Below are 25,497 nucleotides of genomic sequence, written 5' to 3'. Positions count from 1 at the left end.
CCGGATACTTGGATTAATTGCATTCTAATGATGTTTCCTAAAAACACAGGTGGTGTCAAAACTGGTGCATTAGTATAGTCCGATGAGGATGGGATTCGAACCCATGCGTGCAGAACACAATGGATTAGCAGTCCATCACCTTAACCTCTCGGTCACCTCATCTCCTTTGTGGACATGGTCTTGTTGACTCAAAATGACACATCTTAATTAGTGTTTTGGTGTTGCAGAAATTGTGGCAGCCTTCTTGTGCAGCGGGGGGATTTAACTCAAAGGCTAGAGTTCTTGCTCTACACGCAAGAAATAGCGGGTTTGATACTGTTGGAATTTGACCACCTGTTCTTAGGTCAGTGATTCCTGTGGGTGTCGTGTTGGAGGCAAGAGATGACAACGAACTTGTCAGTTATATGGTTTACTCTCAGACCAGTCAGATTACACGGAGCTCCGGGCCCATAAGTCTTCCCCTAACACCTGCAGAGACGTAGGCTTTACTTACAGGTCGGAACAAATGAGTACAGCTAACTGTCCCTGCCCGGCTTTTATTATGCTAAGAAATGTCGGTAGATCTCTGGCGCATCACTGGTGGCCCCCCTCCATTCCTCGGTCGACGTCTTCTCACCAACGCAGGGCGGGCGGGGTGGAGCGGTGGAGCCAGTTGGAGCGGTGGAGCCAGCTGTTATCGACAGGCCATGGCTGCCGACGTCATGCTCCCCCGTTATCTGTTGTTAGTCAAAATTGTGGATGTGTAGGAGAGCTCTGGAACTGTATGTGCTTGAAAGCGATTATGTGTCCTTTGATTTGCCCAAGGCTGCTTGGTTCTACTTGATTAAATGTAGTGCATAGTTATATGAGTGAGACACAAGAAATAGGAGACAAACATATATGAAATCCTTCAATCCCCCTCATGGCCTCAACAGAGGCCACAAGGTGAAATACCGGATCAGAGTTAGGGAAGAAGCACCCGGTCACCCTGTGGGGGCGGTGGATGCAGGCGGGCCAACTGGTATTGACCTCACCCATCAGCCGCCATCACCCTGCACAGGATGAGCTGGAAAAGGCACTTGGAACACGGGAGACAACAGCAAACTGACAACGAACAAACAAAAAGAACAGCCAAAACAAGAAACACTAAAACTGTAATAATAATGCCGGAGGCCAACTCTTTCCCCTTACCAAAGTAGCTCATCAACGAGTCCCACGGGCTGGTGTCCACACCGACATGTAATTTCATGCGTTTATTCAAAGCTGTAATGTTTGGGATGAAAGTGGAAAGTACATTCCGTACCAATCATTGCACACACACCATGTTTTTCTGCCAATAACATATCGAGAGCGATACGATTTTGAAAGGACATCCAAGACGTGGCCCGCAACTGTTCACTTACCGCCTTGAAGCCTTCTTCGGTCTGATTGGAGAGGCGCTGTAGATTGTAATGCACATGATTGATGCGATCAACACTTTTTATTAACGGTGATCCAAGGGATAATTGACTCAAAACCTGCCGCAATCTGATTGACTAATTTATATTCGTCTGGAACTCTCTCTTGTAACGTTTAGAAGCACTGGTGGACACCATTCCGTCTGGGACCGCCGTGGCAGTTATTGGGCCTCTGACCACACCTACAGACGAAAAAGAACACAGTGAGATAAAGAAGTATAGCTAATGACAAAAATGTCAAAACAAAGCCAGGAAGCTTATCCTAAGTGGCATGTAATATAGTTTGCCGCTTGCATGTATGTTGTGCAGTATCAGTGTAATCAGGTGCTGAACTATCAGTGTGTGTGTGTGTGTGTGTGCGTGTGTGTGTGCGTTAGTTAATCCAGAAATCGCCTCAGTTGTTGGTTGGGGAGGAGGAGCCCCCAGGGCTCGGGATATCGCCAAGGGCAGCGACATCTTCACCACCTCCTCCCCTCTCACGGGCTGCATCCAATGCAGGCCGAGGCGACCTAAGAGATGAGACATCCTCCGGGGCAGGGTGGTCTTTTGGATGAGAGTCGCGACCCCCGCGGTGTAACGAGTACACAACGGTTGTCTGCGAAGCCAAAGCAGAGGCCAGCGACTGAACTAGGGTCACAAAGGCTTGTGAAGTCTCTGAGTCCCAGTCCAGCCTGGCGTTGGCATGCTTAGAGCCCTTGGCACGCACTAACGCGCGCAAGGGTGCAGTGCGTTCCGCGTAGCAGGGGATGTACTGTCGACTGTAACCACACAGTCCCAAAAAGGACAGCATTTCACCCACCGTGGAAGGCTTAGGATGCCTGAGGATGGACGCACGATGGGCGTCCGACATGGCGTAGCCAGCAGTTGAGAGAACACGACCCAGAAAGGTGACAGTTTTCCTCCAGCATTGTAGCTTTTTGCGTGAGACTTTGAAGCCCAATTCGTACAGGCACAGCAGCACGGCTTCTGTGGCCTGCAAACAACAATCAGCAGAGTCAGCGGCGAGAAGGAGATCGTCCACATACTGAACCAACATGCATCCCTCTGGAAGCCGCAAAACTGACAACACCTGGCGCAAATGATGATTGAACAAACCAGGGCTGTTCTTGAAACCTTGGGGCATGCGGGTGTACTGGAACCTTTGGCCATGATAGGTGAAAGCACAAAAACCTACGTCAAATGGACCGTTGGACCACACCCCCTCCGGGATGGTGTCCAACATGGGTCCGGAGAGTTCGTGATCTGTCAGTGTTTTTAGCTCGTACCTGTCAATCAAACGATGTTGAACAACGGACACGTCTGTGCATTGGCACACCACACGATACGCCGACTCCGAGGGAGAGTGTTGTACCTGCGGTACCTCAGGGAGCGGCGTCCAGTCTTTAGCTGCCAACAACCGTTTCACCATGGGACCCAAGGACCGTTGTTCATGTCCTGGGGCCACAGCCAAAGAGATGTGTGGCGCCGAATCAGGGGTGCCTTTATATCAGGCCTGTTCCAACTTAACAAAATAGACGCTGGCCGCCACCCCCTCAGGACCTGCGAAAAGACGAGAAGAATTTAACCACTACTCCATACCTTCCTGATATGTCATATCCTGTTGTGTGTCGTAAAACAATGTGCAATGTAACGGGGTGGTGCGAGGCATATACGTGGCCTTGGACAGGATCCATGGTTTCCACGTCTCATAGACTGACACCACACTGCTCGGTGACGAAGTCCGAGTCAGAAGGCACCAATAAATGTCGGCTGTTGTGGTTGCCGGCAGTTCTTTGAGCAGGTATTGTCCTCCTGTACTTTGGTTGTTGCAGTCCACTGTCGTGCCATCTGGCAACGTCAGGGTTAAACCAGAGTCTGTGCACAAAATAGTAGCATTAGAAGCAGTCAATATGTCACGACCAAGCAAGTTCAAACCAGTTGGCACCGCCGTGCTGGTCTTGGTGGTATTGACCAGCAGGGGAGGTTGAGAAGCCGCTTGCTGTTGCTGAGGTCGGTGGAATGGGCCGACCCGCCCATGTGAGCCTCCTTGTGACTGCATGCCTTGTGGTTGATGAGCCCATGGTTGCTGCTGCTGTTGTTGTGGGAGCGACTGCGGTGGTCCTGATGGTGGCCACTGTCCAGTGCAGGTGAGGCAATCTCGTGCCCAGTGGTCAAGAGCTCCGCACACGAAACAGCCAGTGTAGCCCTGAGACGGTCCACCCCTTCTCCCACCTCGGTTAGATATGCCACCACACCCCTGCCACATTATGTTTTTCTCTTTTTATCTGAGGTGAACTCTCGTTCTTTAGCTGATTATAATTTCAATAGTTGTGCTGCTGAATCCTTTTGTGTTTTATCTTTTTCGTCCTCCTCCTCACGGTGCCTGCGCATGTGGTGTAACAAGATCGATTTGTATGATTTTTCTATTTCAACTGACAGATTAGGAACATCTTTTAATTTATTAGCCACTGATGAGGGCATTCAAGCTAGCACTGCTGCTCGAAACAGTGTGGTCATGGGAATATTGTCTTGGAAGTTTACGCCCGTGGCCTCCGTCCACCGTCTGACGCAATCCTCATAATACATGGATGGATCGGTTGTGCCGGACCACGGCAACGCGGAGGGCACAGTAGCGTTTTCGGATGGATACTCTTCACGAAGTACAGCAAACAAAACTCGCGCATAGGGGCCAAAGGGTTCCTGTACAGCCACATTTCCCAACCTAGCTCTCGCTATAATTTGGCTGAATCGACCTGGCAAAGCAGATGCCGATAGCAGGCAGCGGACGTCTCCCCAGGCCAAACTGAGGCCAGCTGTGAGGCGCAAGACCTCGTCAATCCATGGGTCTGCTCCACGGGCTAGTGGAGGCAACTTACGACACATGCCGTCAATGTCTGTTATGGTAAAAGGTGTGTATTCTGTGTGCTGGCCCGCCACGTCAACTTTTAAAGGCATAACTGTTTTAGATCGAGCCCCTGTGTTGTCCCGTCTCACAGGGGCTGGTGAAGACGGCGTTAGGGATATGTCATCTTCCGATTGGGTATCCCGTTCTGCCGTAGGTGTTGCCGGCTGGCGCCTGCCGTAATCTGTCTCAGCAGTGTATCGGCGCCTGGTACTGCCTTCTGGCAACACATTAGACATGTCAATTTGTTTTAAAATCTTAAATATGCTTTTACTGTGTCTGGCCGAATCTATAAGGGACATGTTTTGCGCCGCACCCGTGCAGGAAGTCGCACCACCAGTCTCCACTGACGGGTCGCCAACCTGTGGCACAGGGTCTGCCTATGTCTATTGGGGGATGGCGCCTTGCTTGTTGTAGGGTCGGAACGTGTCTATTTAACTCCTCGCCATTAATGTCGACTTCTCCCTGGAATCTTAGAGTAGGATAGACTCCACTGGGAGGGTTTGAATTGGGCGGGGGTGCCGATGGCGTGACCACTAGGGCCCTTCTCGCCTTCGACTGATTTTCCCGCGTCATGTACGGGGCGGCCAAAGCCAAGCTTGCCATCCCCATCGAATGAATCATTCGCCTGGAATCTTCTAATTTTTTCAGCATCTTCTTAAGTTCTGACTTCTGCCAGAATGACGCCTGCTCAATTTTCTCCTCCACCTGTCTTATTTATTTCATAATCTTTTCCTCCTCCTGTCTGAACTTACTCTGAACCTTCACAATATTATCCCAACTCTGTCCATCACACACTTCCCATGTTTTACGTACCATCTGTCTATCTTTATTCTTATCCTGACTTACCAAGCCACTCATAACCTGACCTTCCACAAGACCAAACAACTCACTTTCTGACACCCTCGGGGGACCCCCACACATTTCTCACTCCTCACATTCTCAGTTCAACTCACCTTCCATTCTATTCCCACAACAATTAAAACAAAAAAACAAATACAAAACTGATAGTTGCAAGAATGTTGAGCAATAATGAAAGTTATCAAATAGACCCTGTCTATTTAAGCATCCATGTGAAGCGTTCCCCTCACCGCCTGCTGGTGTACTGCCCTTCACAGGACCTGGAATGGAGCGTTACATTTACGGCCCTCCACCCAGTAAAATTAGCGCAATAGACCCTGTCTATTGTTAAGCATCCAAGTGAAGCGTTCCCCTCACCGCGCTTGGTGTACTGCCCTTCACTGGACCCGAATGGAGCGTTACATTTACGGCCCTCCACCCAGTTGGGTACGCCGACCCTTAGTGGTCCCGGACCACGCAGTATACTGGAACACACACCGGTTTTCTCAAAACTTCACAATAATGTCACAAAACACACACTATGTCAACACACCTGCTAGCGTAATAATATTCTCAGACACACAGACACAATGCTACCAGGTTTCCACCAAATTTGTTATTGACCAATAGCAGAATTTGAATAAACAGGTTTCTGCTTACCTTTTTATTTGTAGAGGCGCGCCTGTAGTAGAAGCCCAGAGCATCGAACTGCAGCCTAAAGTAGGACCCAACCACACAACACAACTCCCCCTCCAACCACGTTGGGCGCCATTTGTTGGAATTTGACCACCTGTTCTTAGGTCAGTGATTCCTGTGGGTGTCGGGTGTTGGAGGCAAGAGATGACAACAAACTTGTCAGTTATATGGTTTACTCTCAGACCAGTCAGATTACACGGAGCTCCGGGCCCATAAGTCTTCCCCTAACACCTGCAGAGACGTAGGCTTTACTTACAGGTCGGAACAAATGAGTACAGCTAACTGTCCCTGCCCGGCTTTTATTATGCTAAGAAATGTCGGTAGATCTCTGGCGCATCACTGGTGGCCCCCCTCCATTCCTCGGTCGACGTCTTCTCACCAATGCAGGGCGGGCGGGGTGGAGCGGTGGAGCCAGTTGGAGCGGTGGAGCCAGCTGTTATCGACAGGCCATGGCTGCCGACGTCATGCTCCCCCGTTATCTGTTGTTAGTCAAAATTGTGGATGTGTAGGAGAGCTCCGGAACTGTATGTGCTTGAAAGCGATTATGTGTCCTTTGATTTGCCCAAGGCTGCTTGGTTCTACTTGATTAAATGTAGTGCATAGTTATATGAGTGAGACACAAGAAATAGGAGACAAACATATATGAAATCCTTCAATACCCGTATTGTCGAAATGATATGTTATGGCTTTTTTTTCCCAACAAAAGCGTTCTTGATCTCCGACATCGTACCGTATACTTTGATTCATTGCATGCTAATAATGTTTACTAAAATACAGTTGTGGTCAAAACTAGTGTATTTTTACATCACCACACTTCAAGTGGACAGACAATCTTGTCTTTTCAGACAATCCAATTACAAAAGCAACACACACCTGCCATGACCCTGAATCGACCCTGCTGCGGCCACAACACAGAGTAGGAACCACTATACAATTACGGCTGTGAGCTATGCTTTTCTGGGCAAGAACCATAAACTCAGACTTGGAGGTGCAGATTGCTCATTCCAGCTGGTTCTTTTTCGTCTGCGAGCAAAGCTTGAATTTCATGTGGGTGTTGTCCTGGCGGGAGAAACATTTTAGCTTGTGTCGGCACGGCTACCGTGACAAAAGCCCATTTTCCGTTCCAGTAAATGTGCATCAGCTGAACACTTTGCAGACCTAATGCTGTGAACATTTGCGCGAACTCAAGGTCTGGTCCTCCATCCTGTTTGTGTCTGATTGTAACATGATATGCATCAGGATTCTGTATGTCACCTCCCAACTGTACTTGTCTGGTCTTAATATGTAATTGGCTGTGTTGTCGTGATCGATGTTGATGAAATCAAGAGAACAAAGTCACCCTTTTACAAACTATTTGCCAACTCACAATGTAAACAGCAATTGTGCTGAAAACTGGGATTGAACCAGGGACCATTAGATAGTCAGTCCAACGCTCTCCCAACTGAGCAATTTCAGCTGCAAAGGGGTTTCTCTGCTTTTTCAGTCTGGGCTAAAAGTGGGGGTAGGGTGAAGCTGTGTCTGTGCCATGCACTATGTTGCTGTGTACCTGGTCCAGTGTGTTCTCATTTTGGGTTGGAATGTCCCCATGCTGGTGAAGGGTGGGGATTACAGTCCGTTGATGAGGATAAGCGGTACAGTGGAGTTCACTGGTTGAAGTCGCCAGGTACCATCAAAATGGTAATGGGCCACGAGGGTGTTCTGAATTCCCCTTTGGCAGAATTGGCTAAATGGCCGTACATAAAGCACCATACTTGGAGCCTGTGGTCAATGTCAACAGTTGGGCTAATTCAGTTCCGTTGAGACGGTGATTATGTACCAAGTCAGTTACATATGTCAGTCAGGATTTGGTCGAGGTTGTTGTATGATTTTGGCATGGATAAGGCTATGTATCTAAATTTAGGAGGAGTGCATGGTCTGTAAACATACTGAAGTACTCCCCCTGCTGTTGCGGAACTTGCGGGACCTTGCAAATTTCCCCACTGAGGGACGAATAAAGGCATATCTTATCTTCTACCATAGGGTAGGCTTTTGGCAAGAAGTAGGATTCTTAATCCTACTTCTTGCCATTCTTAATGCTTTCCCAAGTTCCAACATTTCCTTGGGAGCGAGTTTGATAACCTTGGGGTGGGGACATGATGTGCCAACGGGGTTGGGAGGATTCTAGAATTTTGGTTTGAGTGTGTCATTTAATTGAGTCAAGTCAAATGTTCCCCAAGAGAGGGTGGACATGGGTGTCTGTTCAGAGGCAGTTGCAGAGTGATCATAAATCCTAAATTCATCATCATAAATTGGAAATGTCGGGTACAAAGATGTGGCCTGAGTCGGAGTTTGTAGAACTACTGATGACTGAAAGTCTCGCTCCTTCTGTTCCCTGAGAAACAAGGTTGTCTGTGGAATTGATCAAACATCAAGGTGGCCACATCGATAAAAAAGAAAAACAAAAAATTATATCTGCAGCTGAAAAAGGCCTGTTTGGCTCAGTTGGTAGCGCATGAGACTCTTACTCTCAGGGTCTTGGGTTCGAGCCCCACATTGGGCAGTTCAACTCTTTTGTTGATACATCTGAAAGATGTCTTTCCTGTGGAAAATTGTTCAAAATGCAGAAAACATTTTATTCGAAATACAAAAAAACAAACCCCCTTCTTGTATGACCACAATTCCTAACTTGGTTGGCTGTGAAATTAACTAGGGACCTTTTGCGTGTTCGGCAAACGTGACAACCACGACACTATGGAAACCTGAAGGAAGGGATTTTTAAGGGGACAGGCGAAGTCACAAAGCAGTTGCCAAACAATGAAACACGACGATGTGTCCAAAGTGGGGGCAGATTGACAATTGTCCAAATTGGCAAATATTTCTCAATTTTTTATCAATAAAGTAAATTTGATTAGAGATCAGATGATAGATGTTGACGGTTGACTGTCAGATTCTATTATAAAGAACAAGACAATGTAGGATAAACTGCGTAGTTTTCAATTTAAGAGGGTAAGTGTAGATGAGGTAGGAAAACTGTTGCATTCCATTAAAAGCGATGAGCCATGTGGTATTTATAATTTGGTTGGGAGGTTACTGAGGGCGGCAGCAAAGTTGATTCAGGAGCCCATATGCCATATCTTCAATTTAATTATTGAGAATGGTGTTTACCCACAGTCCCGGAAGATCGCAAAGGTGCGAGGTCGAAAAGGTTTACTTATACAAGTTATTCCTTGTGTGCTGTTGTAGTCTCTGTCACGCAATTGGTCAGCGCGTTTGGCTGCTAACTGAGAGGTTGGTGGTTCGAGCCCACCCAGGGACTCTCAATTCACACGTGTTGGACTTTGGACTCCCTCCCTTGTATGAACATTTTTCCCCATTGGCGAACTGTTTTTGTGTTGGTGCCAGATGCACAGCTGGCGCTGTGGCTAAGCTGGTCAAAGTGCCTGTCTCGTACTGTACCTTCAATTATACAGAATTATTGAGAATGGCGTTTACCCACAGTCCTGGAAGATCGCAATGTTGCTTGGTCGAAAGGGGTTACTTAAACACGTTATTCCTTGTGTGCACGGTCATCTCCTTGGCCTTCTCGGTTTTGAGGATGAAGGTGCAGAAATCTTCTGGCATACTGTACTTGACCACAGAAGGAGGATAAAGGAAGCAGGTTTAACATTTCAGGGAAGGGGCCTACCTTCACCGCCTGAACAGGGACTTGAACCCTGGACCCTCAGATTAAAAGTCTGATGCTCTACCAACTGAGCTATCCAGGCCTTTGTTGACTCAGGACAACTCACAACGTAAAATCTTCTGGCATACTGTACTTGACCTTGCAGAGAGGAGAGCTTCTTCTCTGGCTCTCAACAAAGGCGTTCGCATCTTCCCCCTCTCCTCCCTATCCCTTATCTTCCCATCTTCTTTTGCGTTCATCAAAGAGTAAAGCTGGTGTCCTGGTTTGCAATGCCTTGATTGTTACACCAGAAGGTGCGAGTCCCATCCAAAACAAAGGGCATGCTGGAAGCATAGCATGCGTTAGTATGTGAACAGAAGTCGGCAGGGTGTAAGTCTCTGTGGCGCAATCGGTCAGCGCGCTCGGCTGTTATCCGGGAGGCTGGTGGTTCGAGCCCACCCAGGGACGTTCTCAGGGTGCATCAGTGTCACTGTTCATTCGTGTTTGCACTCCACTCTTGCACTTGTGTGGTTCCCAATTGGCAAACTGTGTGTCAATGACTTTTCAAAAGCACATTAAAGCTTCCATGGTCCAACACATTTGATCAGAAGTTAGGTTGATCAAGTCGCAGATTTCAGTTTGTTTCTGCAAAGGTCTGGTGAAACACAGAAGTACTGCTTGAAAATATTAGCTTTTGCAAAAGCGCCAGCCAGGATTATAGATTAAGAGATGACGGAATGCTTTTATGTTAAAAGGAATCAAGTCAAACCCCATCAACTGGTAAGCAGCGGCCCGTAAGAGAAGACACTGTATACTGTTGTGATTTTTTGACAGACATGTCTAGTAAACAGGAGATCCTGGGTTCAAATCCCAGCAGTGCCTTCTCTGTGTTTCATCAGCTCCTATGCTGTTATTTAAAATAAATGTTGTTCTTGTTCTGTTGAATAAATACCCATCATTTCTGATGTCATATGTAGTATACATGTCACATGTACTGCAATGCTCCCTACAAAGACAATACCCTTGTGTATTTGGACATTTGCAGGTTTAAGAAATCAGACCACATTAGCCAAATATCTTCTGGACAAAAGAGTGGTCAGACAAGACAAAGTTTGAGCCAGTCACCTGAACATTAGACTTATGATCTGAGTGTCCGGGATTCAAGTCCCTGTTCAGGTGACCAGTGATAGGGTCTGAGGTCCACTTGCAAACGCCTCCTTTTTGCCCACAAAATACAAGGGCAACAGGACAATCCCTTGGTACTTTATGGAAACGATGTGAGGTGCCTGGCTTTTAACTAGAAGTGGAAAGACTTGTGTAGCCCCTCACACAAACCATGTGTCTTCCTCCCATGCACATGTTGCCAGCTGATCCTTGACATCAGCAAAAGGTTGGTTCTAGGACAATGGGGTCACCTGCCCCCATTGGTCGTTTCCAGTGGGTTGTCGCCGTTTTGTTGTTCCAGGAGCACATAAAGAAGAGAGGCCAGTACGGGGGGGGGCGAACCCATGACCTTGGCGTTATTAGCATCCCCAGGCTGACCAACTGAGCTAACCGGGATAGCAGCAGAGAGCTGCTGGAATGACAAGGCACTACGAAACGCGTATCGGGCGGCGCCTCTCCGACCCACACGTCGGCTCCAAATCCCACCTCCTGGGGCTCTTCCGGCACCACTCCTCTCTCCCTGCTCCAGCAGCGGAGAGCCGGCTGACGACATTGGGAGTGTCGTCCCCATGCAACTGGGAGCCAGTCGCCTTTCGTCAGTGGAGAGGAGTCACCGTCTACGCCTGTGGCTGTGCCTGTACTGTGGGAGTCCTACACACAATTTCCCGCTGTCCAGTTCGCCAAGCATGCCAACGCTCTTCCTCCACCAGGGACATTTCCCAGCTGCTGGCACTGCCCGCTCCAACCACACCGGCTGCGTCATCCGCTTTGGTGGGCCGACTTCAGGTGGAAGGTACGATATCCTGGGCGGGAGAAGCTTCTCCTACCACAGCATTAATTGACTCTGGGGCGGACGAGAGCTTCATTGATAGCGGACTGGTCAGTTCTCTTAACATTCCTACTGTTGAGCTTGTCCCCCACAAGAATGGCTGCTTGCTAGAATTCAGAATGACACCTGAAACGTAACAGACCGGACCACCCGAGAGTTAAGGTGGACAGCACTTAGTGAAACCTGACTGCAGTCATGCTGTTGTAGTCTCTGTCGCGCAATTAGTCAGCATGTTTGGCTGTGAACTGAGAGGTTGGTGGTTCGAGCCCACCCAGGGACTCTCAATTCACGCATGTGTTGGCCTTTGGACTCCCTCCCTTGTATGAACATTTTTTCCCCATTGGCGAACTGTTTTTGCGTTGGTGCCAGATGCACTGCTGGCGCTGTGGCTAAGCTGGTCAAAGTGCCTGTCTCGTAAACAGGAGATCCTGGGTTCAAATCCCAGCAGTGCCTGGGTGCTTGGTCAGTGAAACTTTGGCAGCTGATTTCTGAACCATGTACTTCTTTTTGTCACTTGCCCTTCAAGAACGAATTGACATTGCATCCACAGCTGACATGATTGTTATGGATCCCATTACGCCAGAAGGTGCTTGAATCCAAAGAGTATGACATTGTGATGTGTTGTCGTTCAGGATGCGACAATCAGGATGCGACACAGACGTCAGACAAGCAAAGAGACTCGCCTGCCACGCGGGCATGATTACCATTACCATCTATCAGGGATGGCAACTGAATTAGGAATCAATGCCAGAAACCTGCCACAGGATTTCAGATAATGTTTTGATGCAGACTGGTCATGATGCCTCTGATTAATTAAATTAATTAATCATTCATTCTTTCATTTTCTACCGCTTTTTCCTCACGCGGGTCGCGGGGGATGCTGGAGCCTATCCCAGCTGTTAAAATTAATTAAACCATTACCTGTGAGAGGTAAGGTACACCATTGCACTAAACATTGATAGAATAGTTAGTAATGGAGTTAGTAGTGAACAACTAACAATGCTTGTGGGGATTTTTTTTGGTTTTGGACATCTTTCAGATAAATAAGCATGCAAACTGACCCGGGAACATCATGGCTGTTCCTGACAAATGAACATAACAGGAGGGTTAAGATGACTACACTTCCAAAGTTCTCAGCTAGGACTGAACCTCTCGCTCCTTTGTTCCCTGAGAAACTAGGTTGGCTGTGGAATTGATCAAACATCAAGAAGACCACATCAATTAAAAAAAAATTAAAAAGTGATATCTTGGCCGAAAAAGGCCCAGTTAGCTGGTTAGCTGAGTGGGGAGCGCATGAGACTCTTAATCTCAGGGTCGTGGGTTCGAGCCCCACATTGGGCGGTTCAGCTCTTTTGGTGATACAGACCTGGTAGACCCAAATGAGTAGTGAGGGTGTGCTGGGAACGTCTGGCAGAGTCTCCCGTTCGTCGAGTCTTCAACTCTCACCTCTGGCAGAGCTGGACAGCCTCAAGGTCCAAAAGTGTTAAGGCAGTCCCATAGTGTCCCCACATCATGCCATGTGTCTATTTGCCTTGAGACATGAGTAAATTAGCTTAAATGCTAACATGCTAATGGTCATCATGTTAGCACCAAGCAAGAGAGTCCTTTTTCAGTCGAGTCTAAAAGTGGGGGCAATGTGAAGCTGTGTCTGTGCCACCTACTATGTTGCTGTGTCCCTGGTCCAGTGTGGGGAATGGGGAGTCAGTGGGGAATACAGTCCGTTGATGAGGATAAGCGGGATGGATTTCAGTGGTTAAAGTCTCCAGCTACCATGAAAACGGTCATGGGCCACGAGCCTGTTCTGAATTCCCCTTTGGCCAATCGACACCACATCAGCTCAGCAGCAGTCCTCGTTAGTATAGTGGACAGTATCTCCGCCTGTCACGTGGAAGACCGGGGTTCGATTCCCCGACGGGGAGTTCCTCTTTTGTATGTCACAATGTCACGTCGAACCTTGAGTCGGGTTGCACAGCGGTAGCGTGCTGGGCCCATAACCCAGAGGTTGATGGATCGAAACCATCCTCTGCTATGGCTTTGGTCTTTAGGTGTCCTTTGAAGAGCTTGCAGATGTATTGTCTTTGTTACTTAGCTGACCTGGTCTAGTAAAGATATGCCTTTATTCGTCCCTCAGTGGGGAAATTTGTATTGCACAGCAGCAAGAGTACAGTCAGTTAAGCAGTACAAAATACACAATATAGAAAAATAAACAATATAAACAACCCAAGTATTAACAGAAATCAACAGTTTTTCCCAGAGTTATATGCAATACAGTATGTAGATAATATGAAACCAGATGAGATATATGACCAGTCTATACACTGAGATCCTGTTAGAGAGTTAATATGAGGCATTATGGAAATACTTCACATAGAACTTAGTATATTGCATTAGAGCCCATAATATTGCACATGGAGGATTATCAGATATTGCACAGTGAATGGGGTCTGGAGTAACTATACTGACTAAAAGCAAGTATTACACAGATGTACATAGCAGTGTAGAAGTCTATTGTGAGCGGTGCTGGTTGTACAGCCTGACAGCTGCAGGAAGAAAAGACCTGCGATATCGCTCCTTCACACACTTGGGGTGAAGCAGTCTATCGCTGAAGGAGCTCTCAAGTGCTGTCAAAGTGTCCTGCAGGGGGTGGGAGTCGTTCTCCAACATGGATGACAGCTTAGCCAACATCCTCCTCTCTCCCACCACCTCCACTGGGTCAAGAGGGCAACCCAGTGCAGAGCTGGCCTTCCTGATGATCTTATCCAGTCTCTTCCTATCCGCAGCCGAAATGCTGCTGCCCCAGCAGACCACTCCCTGGAAAATGGCTGAAGCCACAACAGAGTCATAGAACGTCTTGAGGAGTGCCCCTTGCACTCCAAAAGACCTCAGTCTCCTGAGCAGATAGAGTCTGCTCATGCCCTTCCTGTAAAGTGCTTCCGTGTGATGAGTCCAGTCCAGTCTATTGTTGAGATGAACACCCAGGTACTTCGATTCCCTGAATGTTCACTGGTGTTGGAGGAGAGTGGATGCGCCTGCGGAAATCCACCACCAGCTCTCTGGTTTTCCCCGTGTTGATCTGGAGGCAGTTCCGCTGGCACCAATCCACAAAGTCCCGTGTCAGTCCTCTGTACTCCAAGTCGTCCCCATCTGTGATGAGGCCAACAATTGCAGAGTCGTCAGAGAACTTCTGCAGGTGGCAGGTTGGTGTGTTGTAGGAGAAGTCTGCTGTGTAGAGGGTGAAAAGGAACGGAGCCAGGACCGTTCCCTGCGGAGCCCCCGTACTGCAGACAACCGTGTCGGACACACAGTCCCGTGTCCTCACATACTGTGGACGGTTGGTGAGGTAGTCCAGTATCCACGATGTGAGGTGCAGGTCCACCCCTGTGTGCTCCAGCTTGTCCCTCAGAAGTGCTGGCTGGATGGTGTTGAACGCACTGGAAAAATCAAAGAACATGATTCTCACCGTGCTCCCAGGTTTCTCCAGGTGAGAGAGCGCTCTCTGCTGGAGGAAGATGACGGCGTCGTCCACCCCAGTGCCAGGTTGATAGGCAAACTGAAGCGGGTCCATCGAAGGACCCACCAGGGGGCGAAGATGGTCAAGGATCAGCCGCTCCAGGGTCTTCATCAGGTGTGATGTAAGTGCCACCGGCCTGTAGCTGCTGAGGTCCTTGGGGTGCGGCGTCTTGGGGACAGGAACCACGCAGGATGTCTTCCACAGCTGTGGCACCCTCCCCAGCTTCAGGCTCAGGTTGAAGATGTGCTCAACAATCCCGCACAGCTCGTCCGCGCAGGACTTCAGGAGCCTGGAGCTGATGCCGTCTGGTCCCGCCGCCTTCCTCGCCTTGGTTTTCCGGAGCTGGTTTCTCACCTGGGATGTTGTGAGGGTCAGGTTGGAGCAGGGGCCCTGTGTGAGGGGGGAGGTTGGTGAGGAGGTTGAGCTGATGAGGTGAGAAGTGGTGGGGGATGGCTGTGTGCAGGAGGGGGAGGTGGGGGTAGGGCTGTCCACTCGAGGTGTCGATGGGGGGAGTTTCGGCAGGAGTTTCGGCAGAAGGTGCTGGGCTGGGGGATGGGCAGATGGTTGATCGAACCTGTTGAAAAAAAGATTTAGATCGTTAGCCCACGCCTGGTCCCCAGCAGCCTGGGAGTCGGGCCCCTTGTGGCCAGAGATGGTTTTCAGGCCTCTCCAGACTCCTCTGACGTTGTTCTGCTGCAGCTGTTCCTCCATCTTTTTCCTGTAGCAGTCCTTCCCTTCCCTGATTTTCCTCCTCAGCTCCTTCTGCACAGCCTTCAGCTCTTCCCTATTTCCTGACTTAAAGACCCTCTTCTTCTCCTTTAGGAGAGCCTTTATGTCCGGATTAATCCACGGTTTGTTGTTGGAGAAACACCGTACAGTCCTGGTGGGTACAGTGTTTTCCACACAGAAGTTTATGTAGTCTGTGACGCAGTCAGTGAGACTGTCGATATCGTCCCCATGAGGATGGCAGAGTTCCTCCCACACTGTTGTGTTGAAACAGTCCTTCAGAGCCTCATCGGCTTCATCAGACCATCTCTTCAAGAATAACCTAGAAAAAGAATGAAAAGACAGAATAAAGAAGAAAAGAACTCAGCGAGGAGCGAGAGCTGCTGTAGCAGGCTGCCACCAGAGCGGCGCCTATAGGGAGGTATATATCAGCGAGGAGACCCAGTGACATGCCGCTGCACTCTGAATATGCAGTTCACACTCCTCTCCTTTTATTCTCTTTCGGGGGTCCCTACTACATGGTCGTGCAACTCTAAGGGGGGGTGGAGAAGGCAGTTGCACGAGCTGTATTTGTTTGTCTATGTGAGTGTGTGTGTATGTGAGAGCAATTACTTTTAATGTTTTATGAGTTCTTATCTTGACACATTCTTGCAGGATTAACATGAGCATCCGCAGGGTCGCTGTTGGCGCATCCAGGCACCTCCAGGACCTGGGGGTCGCTGGGGGTCTCTAATCAGGGTCACAGGAACATTCCTTCTTCAGCACATTCAAACACTTTCTATTGTCTAAGCAAATGGATATAAGGGTGATAACTAACAAAATAATACTTGTATCTACATTTTATTCTAACAGGCGGTCGTAAATAGCGAACAATAGCGGAAGTGGCACCGCCACACCACAAACACCCACATAAAAACATGAAAGCAGAGCAGTTCAAAGACAAAATATTTAGAAGTATTTGTGCTGTTTCACTTTTACTGTAGTTTACCAGGTTTTTGTGATGAAACCTGGGATTGAACCAGGGACCTTCAGATAGTCAGTCGAACGCTCTCCCAACTAAGCAATTTCAGCTGCAAAGGTGTTCCTCTGCATTTTCTGTCTGGGCGAAATGTGGGGGTAGGATGAAGCTGCGTCTGTGCCACATCTGTGGCTGTGTACGTGGTCCAGTGTGTTCTCATCTTGGGTTGGAATGTCCCCATGCTGGTAACGGGTGGGGAATACAAACCGTTTGATGAGGATAAGTGGTACAGAAAATTGATGGAGTTCACTGGTTGAAGTCTCCAGCTACCATAAAAACGGTCATGGGCCATGAGCCTGTTCTGAATTCCCCTTTGGCCAATCGACACCACATCAACTCAGCAGCAGTCCTCGTTAGTAGCAGTTTGATTCCCCGACGGGGAGTTTCTCCTTTTTATGTCACGTTGAACCTTGAGTAGGGTTGCGTTTGCAACAACCAGTCGGGTAAAACAAACCCTTCTCACTCGAACAAGACCTCTCTTAATCTTCTTCTTAAGGTGTTCAGGTGTCTTGTACAATCTGACAGCCTTTTCCTGCCAAATCATTCCAGTAGTGGATAATGGAGCTGACCAGGAAAATGCCAGCTGTGGGATTTCAACCAGTGCCTCCCGAGCATAAGGAACCTTAATCTGGCGCTTTCGATCCACCCTCATCCACCCAACCTAAAATGGTGCCCTGATCAGGAAAAAAGTGTGACCTTGTGAGGTTTGCTGACAAAAGAGGACACTCAAAAGGAGCCGCACAAAGCAGGGTACTTGTACAGATGTCGGCAGCAGAGTGGCGCAGCGGTAGCGTGCTGGGCCCATAACCCAGAGGTCGATGGATCGAAACCATCCTCTGCTATGGCTGTACTCTTTACGTGTCCTTTGAAGAGCTTGCAGATGTACTGTCTTTGTTCCAGTAAAGAGTTCACACTTGCTTTACTGATGTCCTCCATGCATTTATTGCTCTCGAGTGCATTCACATGCCAATGCGGGACATTGAAGCATCGTGAAACACCCTAACTGTCCTCACTGGTCCATCGTCACTCTTATGGCCAGTTTCTGTTCATTTCGGGGAACCTCCTCCTCTTTGACGATCACCACATCTCCAACTTGCATGTTTCTTCTTGGCGTATGCCATCTTTGTCTCAGAGCAATGTTGGTCAGATACTCCTTCCAGAACTGTTCCGATAAATATTGCACTTGTCTCCATCTCATTGTAGTATACAAGTCCATCCATCTATCCATTTTCCTCCGCTTTTCCAGGTCCGGGTCGCGGGGGCAGCAGTCTTAGTGGGGAAGCCCAGACTTCCCGGTCCCCGGCCACCGAGAGGACACCAAGGCGTTCCCAGGCCAGCTGTGAGACATAATCCCTCCAGCGTGTCCTAGGTCTGCCCCGGGGCCTTTTCCCGGAACACCTCACCAGGGAGGCGTCTGGGAGGCATCCGGACTAGATGCCCGAGCCACCTCTACTGACTCCTCTCGATGTGAAGGAGAAGCGGCTCTACTCTGAGCCCTCCCGGATGACTGAGCTCCTCACCCTATCTCTTAGGGTGAGTCCAGCTACCCTATGGAGGAAACTCATTTCAGCCGCCTGTATCCGAGATGTCATTCTTTCGGTCATGACACAAAGCTCATGACCATAGGTGAGGGTGGGAACATAGATTGACCGGTAAATTGAGAGCTTTTTAACCACGACGGTCCGGTACAGCGACCACATTACTGCCAAGGCTGCGCGATCCGTCTGTCGACCTCACGCTCCCACTTTCCCTCACGCGTGAACAAGACCCCAAGATACCTAAACTCCTCCACCTGGGGTAGGACCTCATTCCCAACCCGGAGGGAGCACTCCACCCTTTTCCGACTGAGAACCGTGGCCTCTGATTTGGAGATACTCAAATTTGGAGTCTCATCCCAGATGCTTCACACTCAGATGCAAACCGTCCCAGTAAATGCTGAAGGTCACAGCCCGAAGAGGCCATAAGAACCACATCATCTGCAAATAGCAGAGATGAGATTCTAAGGCCCCTGAAACAGACTCCCTCAACACCTTGGCTGTCCATGAAAATTGAAAAAAAAACTGGTTCTTGGGACATGGAATGTCACTTCTCTGGTGGGGAAGGAACCTGAACATGTGCAAGAGGTTGAGATATTCCGACTAGACAGTTGGACTCACCTCGACCCACAGTTTGGGTTCCGGACCCAAACTCCTCGAGAGGGGCTGGACCTTGTTCTACTCTGGAGTTGCTGCAGGGGAGAGGCAGCGAGCTGGTGTGGGCTTATTAATAGACCCCCGGCTTGGTGCCTCTGTGTTGGAGTCAGCCCCGGTGAATGAGAGGGTAATTTCCCTACGCCTTCGGGCTGGGGAAAAGCTCCTGACTGTCATTTGTGCGTAGGCGCCAAACGGGAGATCGGAGACTACAACGCCCATGTGGGCAATGACAGTGTGACCTGAACGGGCGTGATTGGGAGGAACGGCCTCCCTGACCTGAACCCATGCGGCGTGATGTTATTGGACTTCTGTGCGAACCACAGTTTGTCCATAACTAACACCATGTTCAAACATAGGGATGTCCATAAGTGCACTTGGCACCAGGACACCATGGGCCTCAGGTCTATGATTGACTTTGTTGTCGTATCATCAGACCTGCGTCCGCATGTTCTGGACAGGCAGGTGAAGAGAGGGGCTGAGCTGTCAACTGATAACCACCTGGTGATGAGTTGGATTAGATGGCGGGGGAGGATGCTGGACAGACCTGGTAGACCCAAACAAGTAGTGAGGGTGTGCTGGGAACGTCTGGCAGAGTCTCCCATTCGTCGAGTCTTCAACTCTCACCTCTGGCAGAGCTCCACCTGCATCCCGGGGGGAAGCACCGGCGGTCGGTGCCAGTCGTGGCGGCAGGCCCCGAACCGGATGGTGGATACCAGAGGTCAGGGCCGCCGTCAAGCTGAAGAAGGAGTCCTATCCAGCATTGATGGCTTGTGGGACTCCGGAAGCAGCTGACAGGTACTGTCAGGCCAAATGGTTCGCGACTCCGGCGGTTGTCGAGGCAAAAACTCGGGTGTGGGAGGAATTCGGTGAGGCCATGGAGCACGACTTTAGGTCGGTTCTGGCAAACCATCCGGCGCCTCTGAAAAGGGAAGCAGTGCCCAGTCCACACTGTTTACAGTGGAGACGAGGCCTGCTGACCTCGACTGGGGATGTAGTCGGATGGTGGAAGGAATACTTTGAGGCCCTTCTCAATTCCACTGACATACCTTCCATAGAGGAAGCAGAGTCTGAAGCAGAGTGTCTGACAAGTCCTCCCTGACAAATTTACCAGGTGGTCAGAATCAGAATCAGAAATGGTTTTATTGCCGGGTATGATCAAACGCATACTCGGAATTTGTTTTGGTGAAGTAGGTGCAGACACATCTATTAAAAAATGAAAATACAAAATATACAGAATGCAGTAAAAGTATATGTACACAGTCTGTTTTTTGTTTGTTATTCCGGAAGTGCAGTCTGATTGTTTTTCCTAAGAGTCCAAACTGAGCGTTAATTTAACACATATAGAGTGTCAAAGTGGCAGGATGAGGCAGAGGTGGGGTGTGAACAGTGCCAGGGGGTTCCGGGCCTTGTTGATGAGGCTGACAGCAGATGGGAAGAAACTGTTCTTGTGGCATGAGGTTTTGGTCCTGATGGACCGCAGCCTCCTCTCAAAGAGACTGTATCCGGGGTGAGAGAGATCGGCCACAATCCTTTCTGCACGCCTCAGGGTCCTGGAGGCGTACAGATCCTGGAGGGATGGAAGATTGCAGGAGGTGAGGATGGACTCAATGATGGGGGTGTAGAAGTGCACCATCATTGTCCTTGGCAGGATTAATTTTTTCAGCTGCCATAGGAACGTAGGAAGTACATCCTCTGCTGTGCCTTCTTGATGAGGGAGCTGATGTTCGGCTCCCACTGGAGGTCCTGGGAGATGATGGTACCCAGGAAGCGGAAGGACTCCACAATGTCAATCGTAGAGTCACAGAGGGTGATGGGGACAGGAGAGGCTGAGTTCTTCCTGTTGTCCACAACCATCTACACTGTTTTTAGGGTGTTGAGCTTCAGGTTGTTCAGGTTGCACCAAGTCGCCAGATGGTCAACCTCCCACCTGTAGGTGAACTTGTCGCCGTCAGAGAGGAGTCCGATGAGGGTGGTGTCGTGCGCAAACTTCAGGAGCTTGACAGACTGGTGACTGGAGGTGCAACTGTTTGTGTACAGGAAGAGCAGAGGACGGTTTTTGTATCTGAGATGTGTTTGCCCAGCTTCACGCACTGTTTCCTGTCAGACAGGAAGTCTGTAATCCACCTGCAGGTGGAGTCAGGCATGCTCAGCTGGGAGAGCTTCTCCTGGAGCAGAGTTGGGAGGATGGTGTTGAAGGCGGAGCTGAAGTCCACAAACAAGATCCTAGCATAGGTTCCTGCGGAGCCCAGGTGCTGGAGGACCAACACACCGAGGCAGCCGTCTGCGGCGCCATTTTGGAAACACGTGGTGGCATGGGAATAGATGACTACATGGTAATCAGGTGGTTAGGTGTCAGTGGTTCCAGACACATGGGTTGTTTACATTGTCCACAGTAAGAGGGTGATTATTCACAACAGACATGGCTTCATAAAGAAAGGTTCTCAAGGAACTGTCATTCAACCTGCCAGCACTGTTTGCTAGGACTGAAATGAGCATGCTTCTGATGGTTCTGATCTGGCGCTCCCAAACACCTCCCATATGGCTTGCATTTATGACAAAGTTGCATTGCTTGTCTGCCAGGTATTCTGTTACTCTTTCTGTGTTTATTTCCTTTAGTGACTTTTCCATTTCATTTTCAGTTCAAACTAAGTATGTTCCTTGATATGATCGGATGTGCCAAACAGCACCTCTGATGGCAAAGAAGCATTTTAGGGCATTGATGAATGAGTCAGTGGTCATGTCCTCGAGCATCTCTATGTGAACACCTCCAGAACATAGACAAGTGAATAGTAGGCCGTACTGTTTTTGTTCTTTACGCCCTTGTTTTGTGTGAAAGGGGCCAAAACAATCCATGCCACCATAGGTAATTGGTGGGGAAGGCTCAATGCGGTCTTGAGGTAAGTTAGCCATCTTTTGTTCCTCCGTCGCTCCTCGAGCTTTCCGGCATGGGATGCACTGTTGACTATGTTGAGCCGCTGCTTTGCTCCCTCCCACGATCCAGTAGTCAGTTAATTCAAGAACCAATATAGTTCTGAGAATGGACCTTAGCTCAAATGGTATAGCACTTGCTTTGCATGTGAGAGGTAGCGGGATTGATTGCCTAAATTCTACAAGGAATGCTTTGTTTTATTGGCTAATTGTAGGCCATTCGCCATAGCGCACTCCAAGGTTACAGAGGTCAAAGGTAAGCTTATATTCAGCAGCACAGTGGCGAAAGGTAAATTTATGTGCAATACCGTTTCCACAGGTTCCCGATTGGTACAACCCGGCATTAATACCTCTTAGTGTAATTCTACCTTACTGGTGGATGCCTTCTTCTGGCCGATCCTCAGGGCTGACCTCTGGTGGTGGTGCGGTGGACCCGGCGTGAGTGATAGGTTACCGACCGAGAACATGACTGGTGTTTGTGCCCCGATTTCTTTCCTTCCTCCAATAACAGTATTGTTAATTGATGTGGAGCGCCTATAGTGCTACTTCCGTAGGGTCTCACCTCATGCCACCGGACGCCCTGAGGACCAGACAAGGTGTGTAAACCCCAACCTGACGTACACTGACGCCATAGGTGCCCTTGGATAGGTTTTTCTTGTGATGGTGTCCTGTTGGTTATGAGGGCGGGGTGTTGTTGACGGGGGCTTTTGTTGTTCCTTCACGGTCCGCATTCTTTGCACTCGGGGTCTAAATTTTGGGTAGAGGACAATGGGGTCGCCGCCCCCATTGATCTGCTTCATGCAGTCACGGTGCGTGAGAGGTTTGCCACCGCTTTGCTTTGCCATGCTGTTTTCTTGACCGACCTTTTCCAGCCTTGCTGGGGGTGTTTCGCAGTTGATTGGGTTGTGCGCTGTTGGTTATGGGGCCCGATGGGTTTTCGCCGTGGGCTTTTGTTGTTCCTGGAGCAGATGGGGTGAACCCATGACCTTGGCTTTATTAGCATCACGCTCTGACCAACTGAGCTGACCGACCACAGGACACCACTGCATCAAATGTTTCCAGCTCAAATCGACTAACTCATCCTTAACGGACCGCATTCTCCGTGCCATGCTGTTTTCTTTACCTTTCCCTGGTGGGTTGGTGGCCTTGATGGGGGTGTTTCGCAGTTCACTGGGTTATGTGCTGTTGGTTATGGGGCCGGGGGGTTATGAGGGGTGGGGTCTTGTCGATGGGGGGTTTTGTTGTTCCTTCACGGTCCGCATTCTCTGCACCCGTGGTCTAAATTGCTGAGGATAATGGGGTCCACTGCCTCCATTGATCTGCTCCTTGCAGTCTTGGTGACCGAGAGGTTTGTTGACGCTCTGCTTTGACATGCTGTTTTCTTTACCTCTCGAGGGTGTTTCACAGGTGACAATTGACACTTTGGTCTCCCTCCCTTGTATGAACATTTTTACCCATTGGCGAACTGTTTTTGTGTCCGTGCCAGATGCACAGGATTTCCTTTTCTACTAAAGGCACCATTGTCAAGTTTGCATGCTTCGCAGGCCCAATGCTTAGAATTACATGCTTAGAAAAGAGGGGCTCATTGGTTCCAATTCCAGCAGTCCTCTACTGGTATTTCCATGACTCTGGTTTTTATACTTTTTATCAGAGGTCACGTTGAGGTACAAAGACTGTTTTCAGGAGAAATGCCACCCTGACCCTCCAGAGTCCACTTTTTAAAAGGCATTCATACACTCTGCGTTTTGTTTTCCATGTGGTTATTATGTTATGTTAGTCCAGATTAACAGCCTAGTTATTTGTGTCAGTCCCAGGGACCATTTCTAGACCCTTGTGTGACACTTGTGTTGGACTCTTTTGGAGAGCCCTTGCATTCCTCCCAATTGGTAAACCCTTTGTATCGGTGCCAAATACATACGGGATTCCCCACCTGCTGACCAAATGACACACGACAAGTGGTGTTGTCTCAACGTTGCAAGCAGTTAATGTCTAGAAGAGTAAAGGCAGCATTGCCGGGGTTACTTGCTCAGCTGGCGCTGTGGCTTAGCTGGTGAAAGTGCCTGTCTAGTAAACAGGAGATCCTGGGTTCAAATCCCAGCAGTGCCTGGTGCGTGGTCCGTGAAACTTTGGCAGCTGAATTTTGATCCACGTACCTCTTTTTGTCACTTGCCCTTCAAAAACGACAGCTGACATGATTGTTGTGGATCCCATTACGCCAGAAGGTGCTAAATCCAAAGAGTATGACATTGTGATGTTTTGTCATTCAGCGCCACTTTGCATAGGCTCAGCCACTTGACAGTTTAATTTTTTCTCCGACAGTGTTTCCCCATGTGGCATTGGTTGTTCAGTGGTAGAATTCTAGCTTGCCAATGCAGTGTCAATTCCCAGCTAATGCAGTGTCTCTCAGCTTATACTTTTCTTTAGAGTTCATGTGAAAAAAGTACAAAGGCTCTTTTTCCTGCGAATGGGCAGAACTCAGAATGACACCTGAAAAGTAACAGTCCGGACCACCTGAGAGTTAAGGCGGACAGCACTTGAGTATTTGCAAATTTCTGTCAGAAGTAGAAACTTATTGAAACCTTACTGCAGTGATGCTGATGTAGTCTCTGTGCAATGGTCAGTGCGTCGGCCGGGCCACGCGTGTGTTGTTGCCCTTTGCTGCCAGCCAATCAGGATGCGAGACAGATGTCAGACAAGCAGAGAGACTTTGGAGAAATGAAGTCAGGTATTTGAATCCCGTCTAAGCCATCAGTCAAGTCACAGTTTTCTTCTCCACAATATTATTTTTTCCAATTAATCCCTATATCATTACAAATTATCAGGCTTATATTGATACCAGTGCTTGAAATAAAATACAAAATCAATGCAAGGTAACAAAGAATATTTATTTATCAGGTTGCCACACTCAAGAACACTCTCAATAATAAAAAACAAATAATAATCTACATGTAAGCAGTTATGAATAATGAACATACATATTGTTCACTTATTTTGCCGCCTTTGTTTCTCCTTGTCATAGAAAGGAGAGGCCTGGAAATCCCTCCAGTTTCCAAGTAGATGTACTTCTCTGAAGCCAGCGTGGATGCGGGGGCTTTTCCAGCCCTGCTTCAGCTGCATCCTGCAGAGGCACTTTCGGACAGGGGGTGGAGGAGATTCCTCCCTCTTTCTCTTCTTCTGCTGTTTTTCCTCCACCCTCTTTCTTGTCTCATCCACCTCTCGCTGGAAGAAGTCTGTTTGACTGAAATCTTTAAACGGCATCTTAGGGTCTGTCAGACCTTCTGCAGCAATAAGAGTATCTGACAGGGCCTCGTTGATAAACGTTGTGTGTTGCTGTCCCATTACCTTGATATTTTGATTTTGGTTGGCCACAGCACAGACATGGTTTTTGTTTGAGTTTTTTTGACACAGGAGGTGGTTGCTGCTGCTCCAACGGGGTATGAGCAGGTGGTGGTGGTGAAATAACCATCACTGCAGGCAGTGTCACTACAGGCACAAGATGCAACTATTCCGACAAAGGGACACATGATTACGTTTTTACCTAGCTTTGCTTTGGCTGAAGCTCTGTCAGGTTCAAACTCCTGTGACGCATGTTTAAAAAACACTTAAATACAGAAATTCAGAAGAGACAGACAACAA

General features: G+C 48.8%; 7 non-coding genes across 7 annotated transcripts; 4 read left to right on the top strand and 3 right to left on the bottom strand.

Annotated features, from left to right (window-relative positions):
• Window positions 1-80: 80 nt before the first annotated feature.
• trnas-gcu (transfer RNA serine (anticodon GCU)) lies at window positions 81-162 on the bottom strand. The gene has a single exon. It is a non-coding gene; the product is annotated as a tRNA-Ser (tRNA).
• Window positions 163-7,236: 7,074 nt separating this feature from the next.
• On the bottom strand, window positions 7,237-7,309 carry trnav-gac (transfer RNA valine (anticodon GAC)). Its single transcript has one exon. It is a non-coding gene; the product is annotated as a tRNA-Val (tRNA).
• Window positions 7,310-9,523: 2,214 nt separating this feature from the next.
• trnak-uuu (transfer RNA lysine (anticodon UUU)) lies at window positions 9,524-9,596 on the bottom strand. The gene has a single exon. It is a non-coding gene; the product is annotated as a tRNA-Lys (tRNA).
• A 291-nt stretch (window positions 9,597-9,887) lies between these two features.
• trnan-guu (transfer RNA asparagine (anticodon GUU)) lies at window positions 9,888-9,961 on the top strand. Its single transcript has one exon. It is a non-coding gene; the product is annotated as a tRNA-Asn (tRNA).
• A 1,904-nt stretch (window positions 9,962-11,865) lies between these two features.
• trnat-cgu (transfer RNA threonine (anticodon CGU)) lies at window positions 11,866-11,939 on the top strand. Its single transcript has one exon. It is a non-coding gene; the product is annotated as a tRNA-Thr (tRNA).
• A 1,394-nt stretch (window positions 11,940-13,333) lies between these two features.
• Window positions 13,334-13,405, top strand: trnad-guc (transfer RNA aspartic acid (anticodon GUC)). The gene has a single exon. It is a non-coding gene; the product is annotated as a tRNA-Asp (tRNA).
• A 10,488-nt stretch (window positions 13,406-23,893) lies between these two features.
• On the top strand, window positions 23,894-23,967 carry trnat-agu (transfer RNA threonine (anticodon AGU)). Its single transcript has one exon. It is a non-coding gene; the product is annotated as a tRNA-Thr (tRNA).
• Window positions 23,968-25,497: the final 1,530 nt, after the last annotated feature.

Source organism: Doryrhamphus excisus, unplaced genomic scaffold (assembly GCF_037039965.1).
Source record: "Doryrhamphus excisus strain RoL-2023G ecotype Guam unplaced genomic scaffold, RoL_Dexc_Guam_v1.1 HiC_scaffold_24, whole genome shotgun sequence".
Classification (NCBI taxonomy): domain Eukaryota; kingdom Metazoa; phylum Chordata; class Actinopteri; order Syngnathiformes; family Syngnathidae; genus Doryrhamphus; species Doryrhamphus excisus.
Note: the sequence above shows the minus strand (reverse complement) of the source record. Positions and strands in the feature narration are given on the sequence as shown.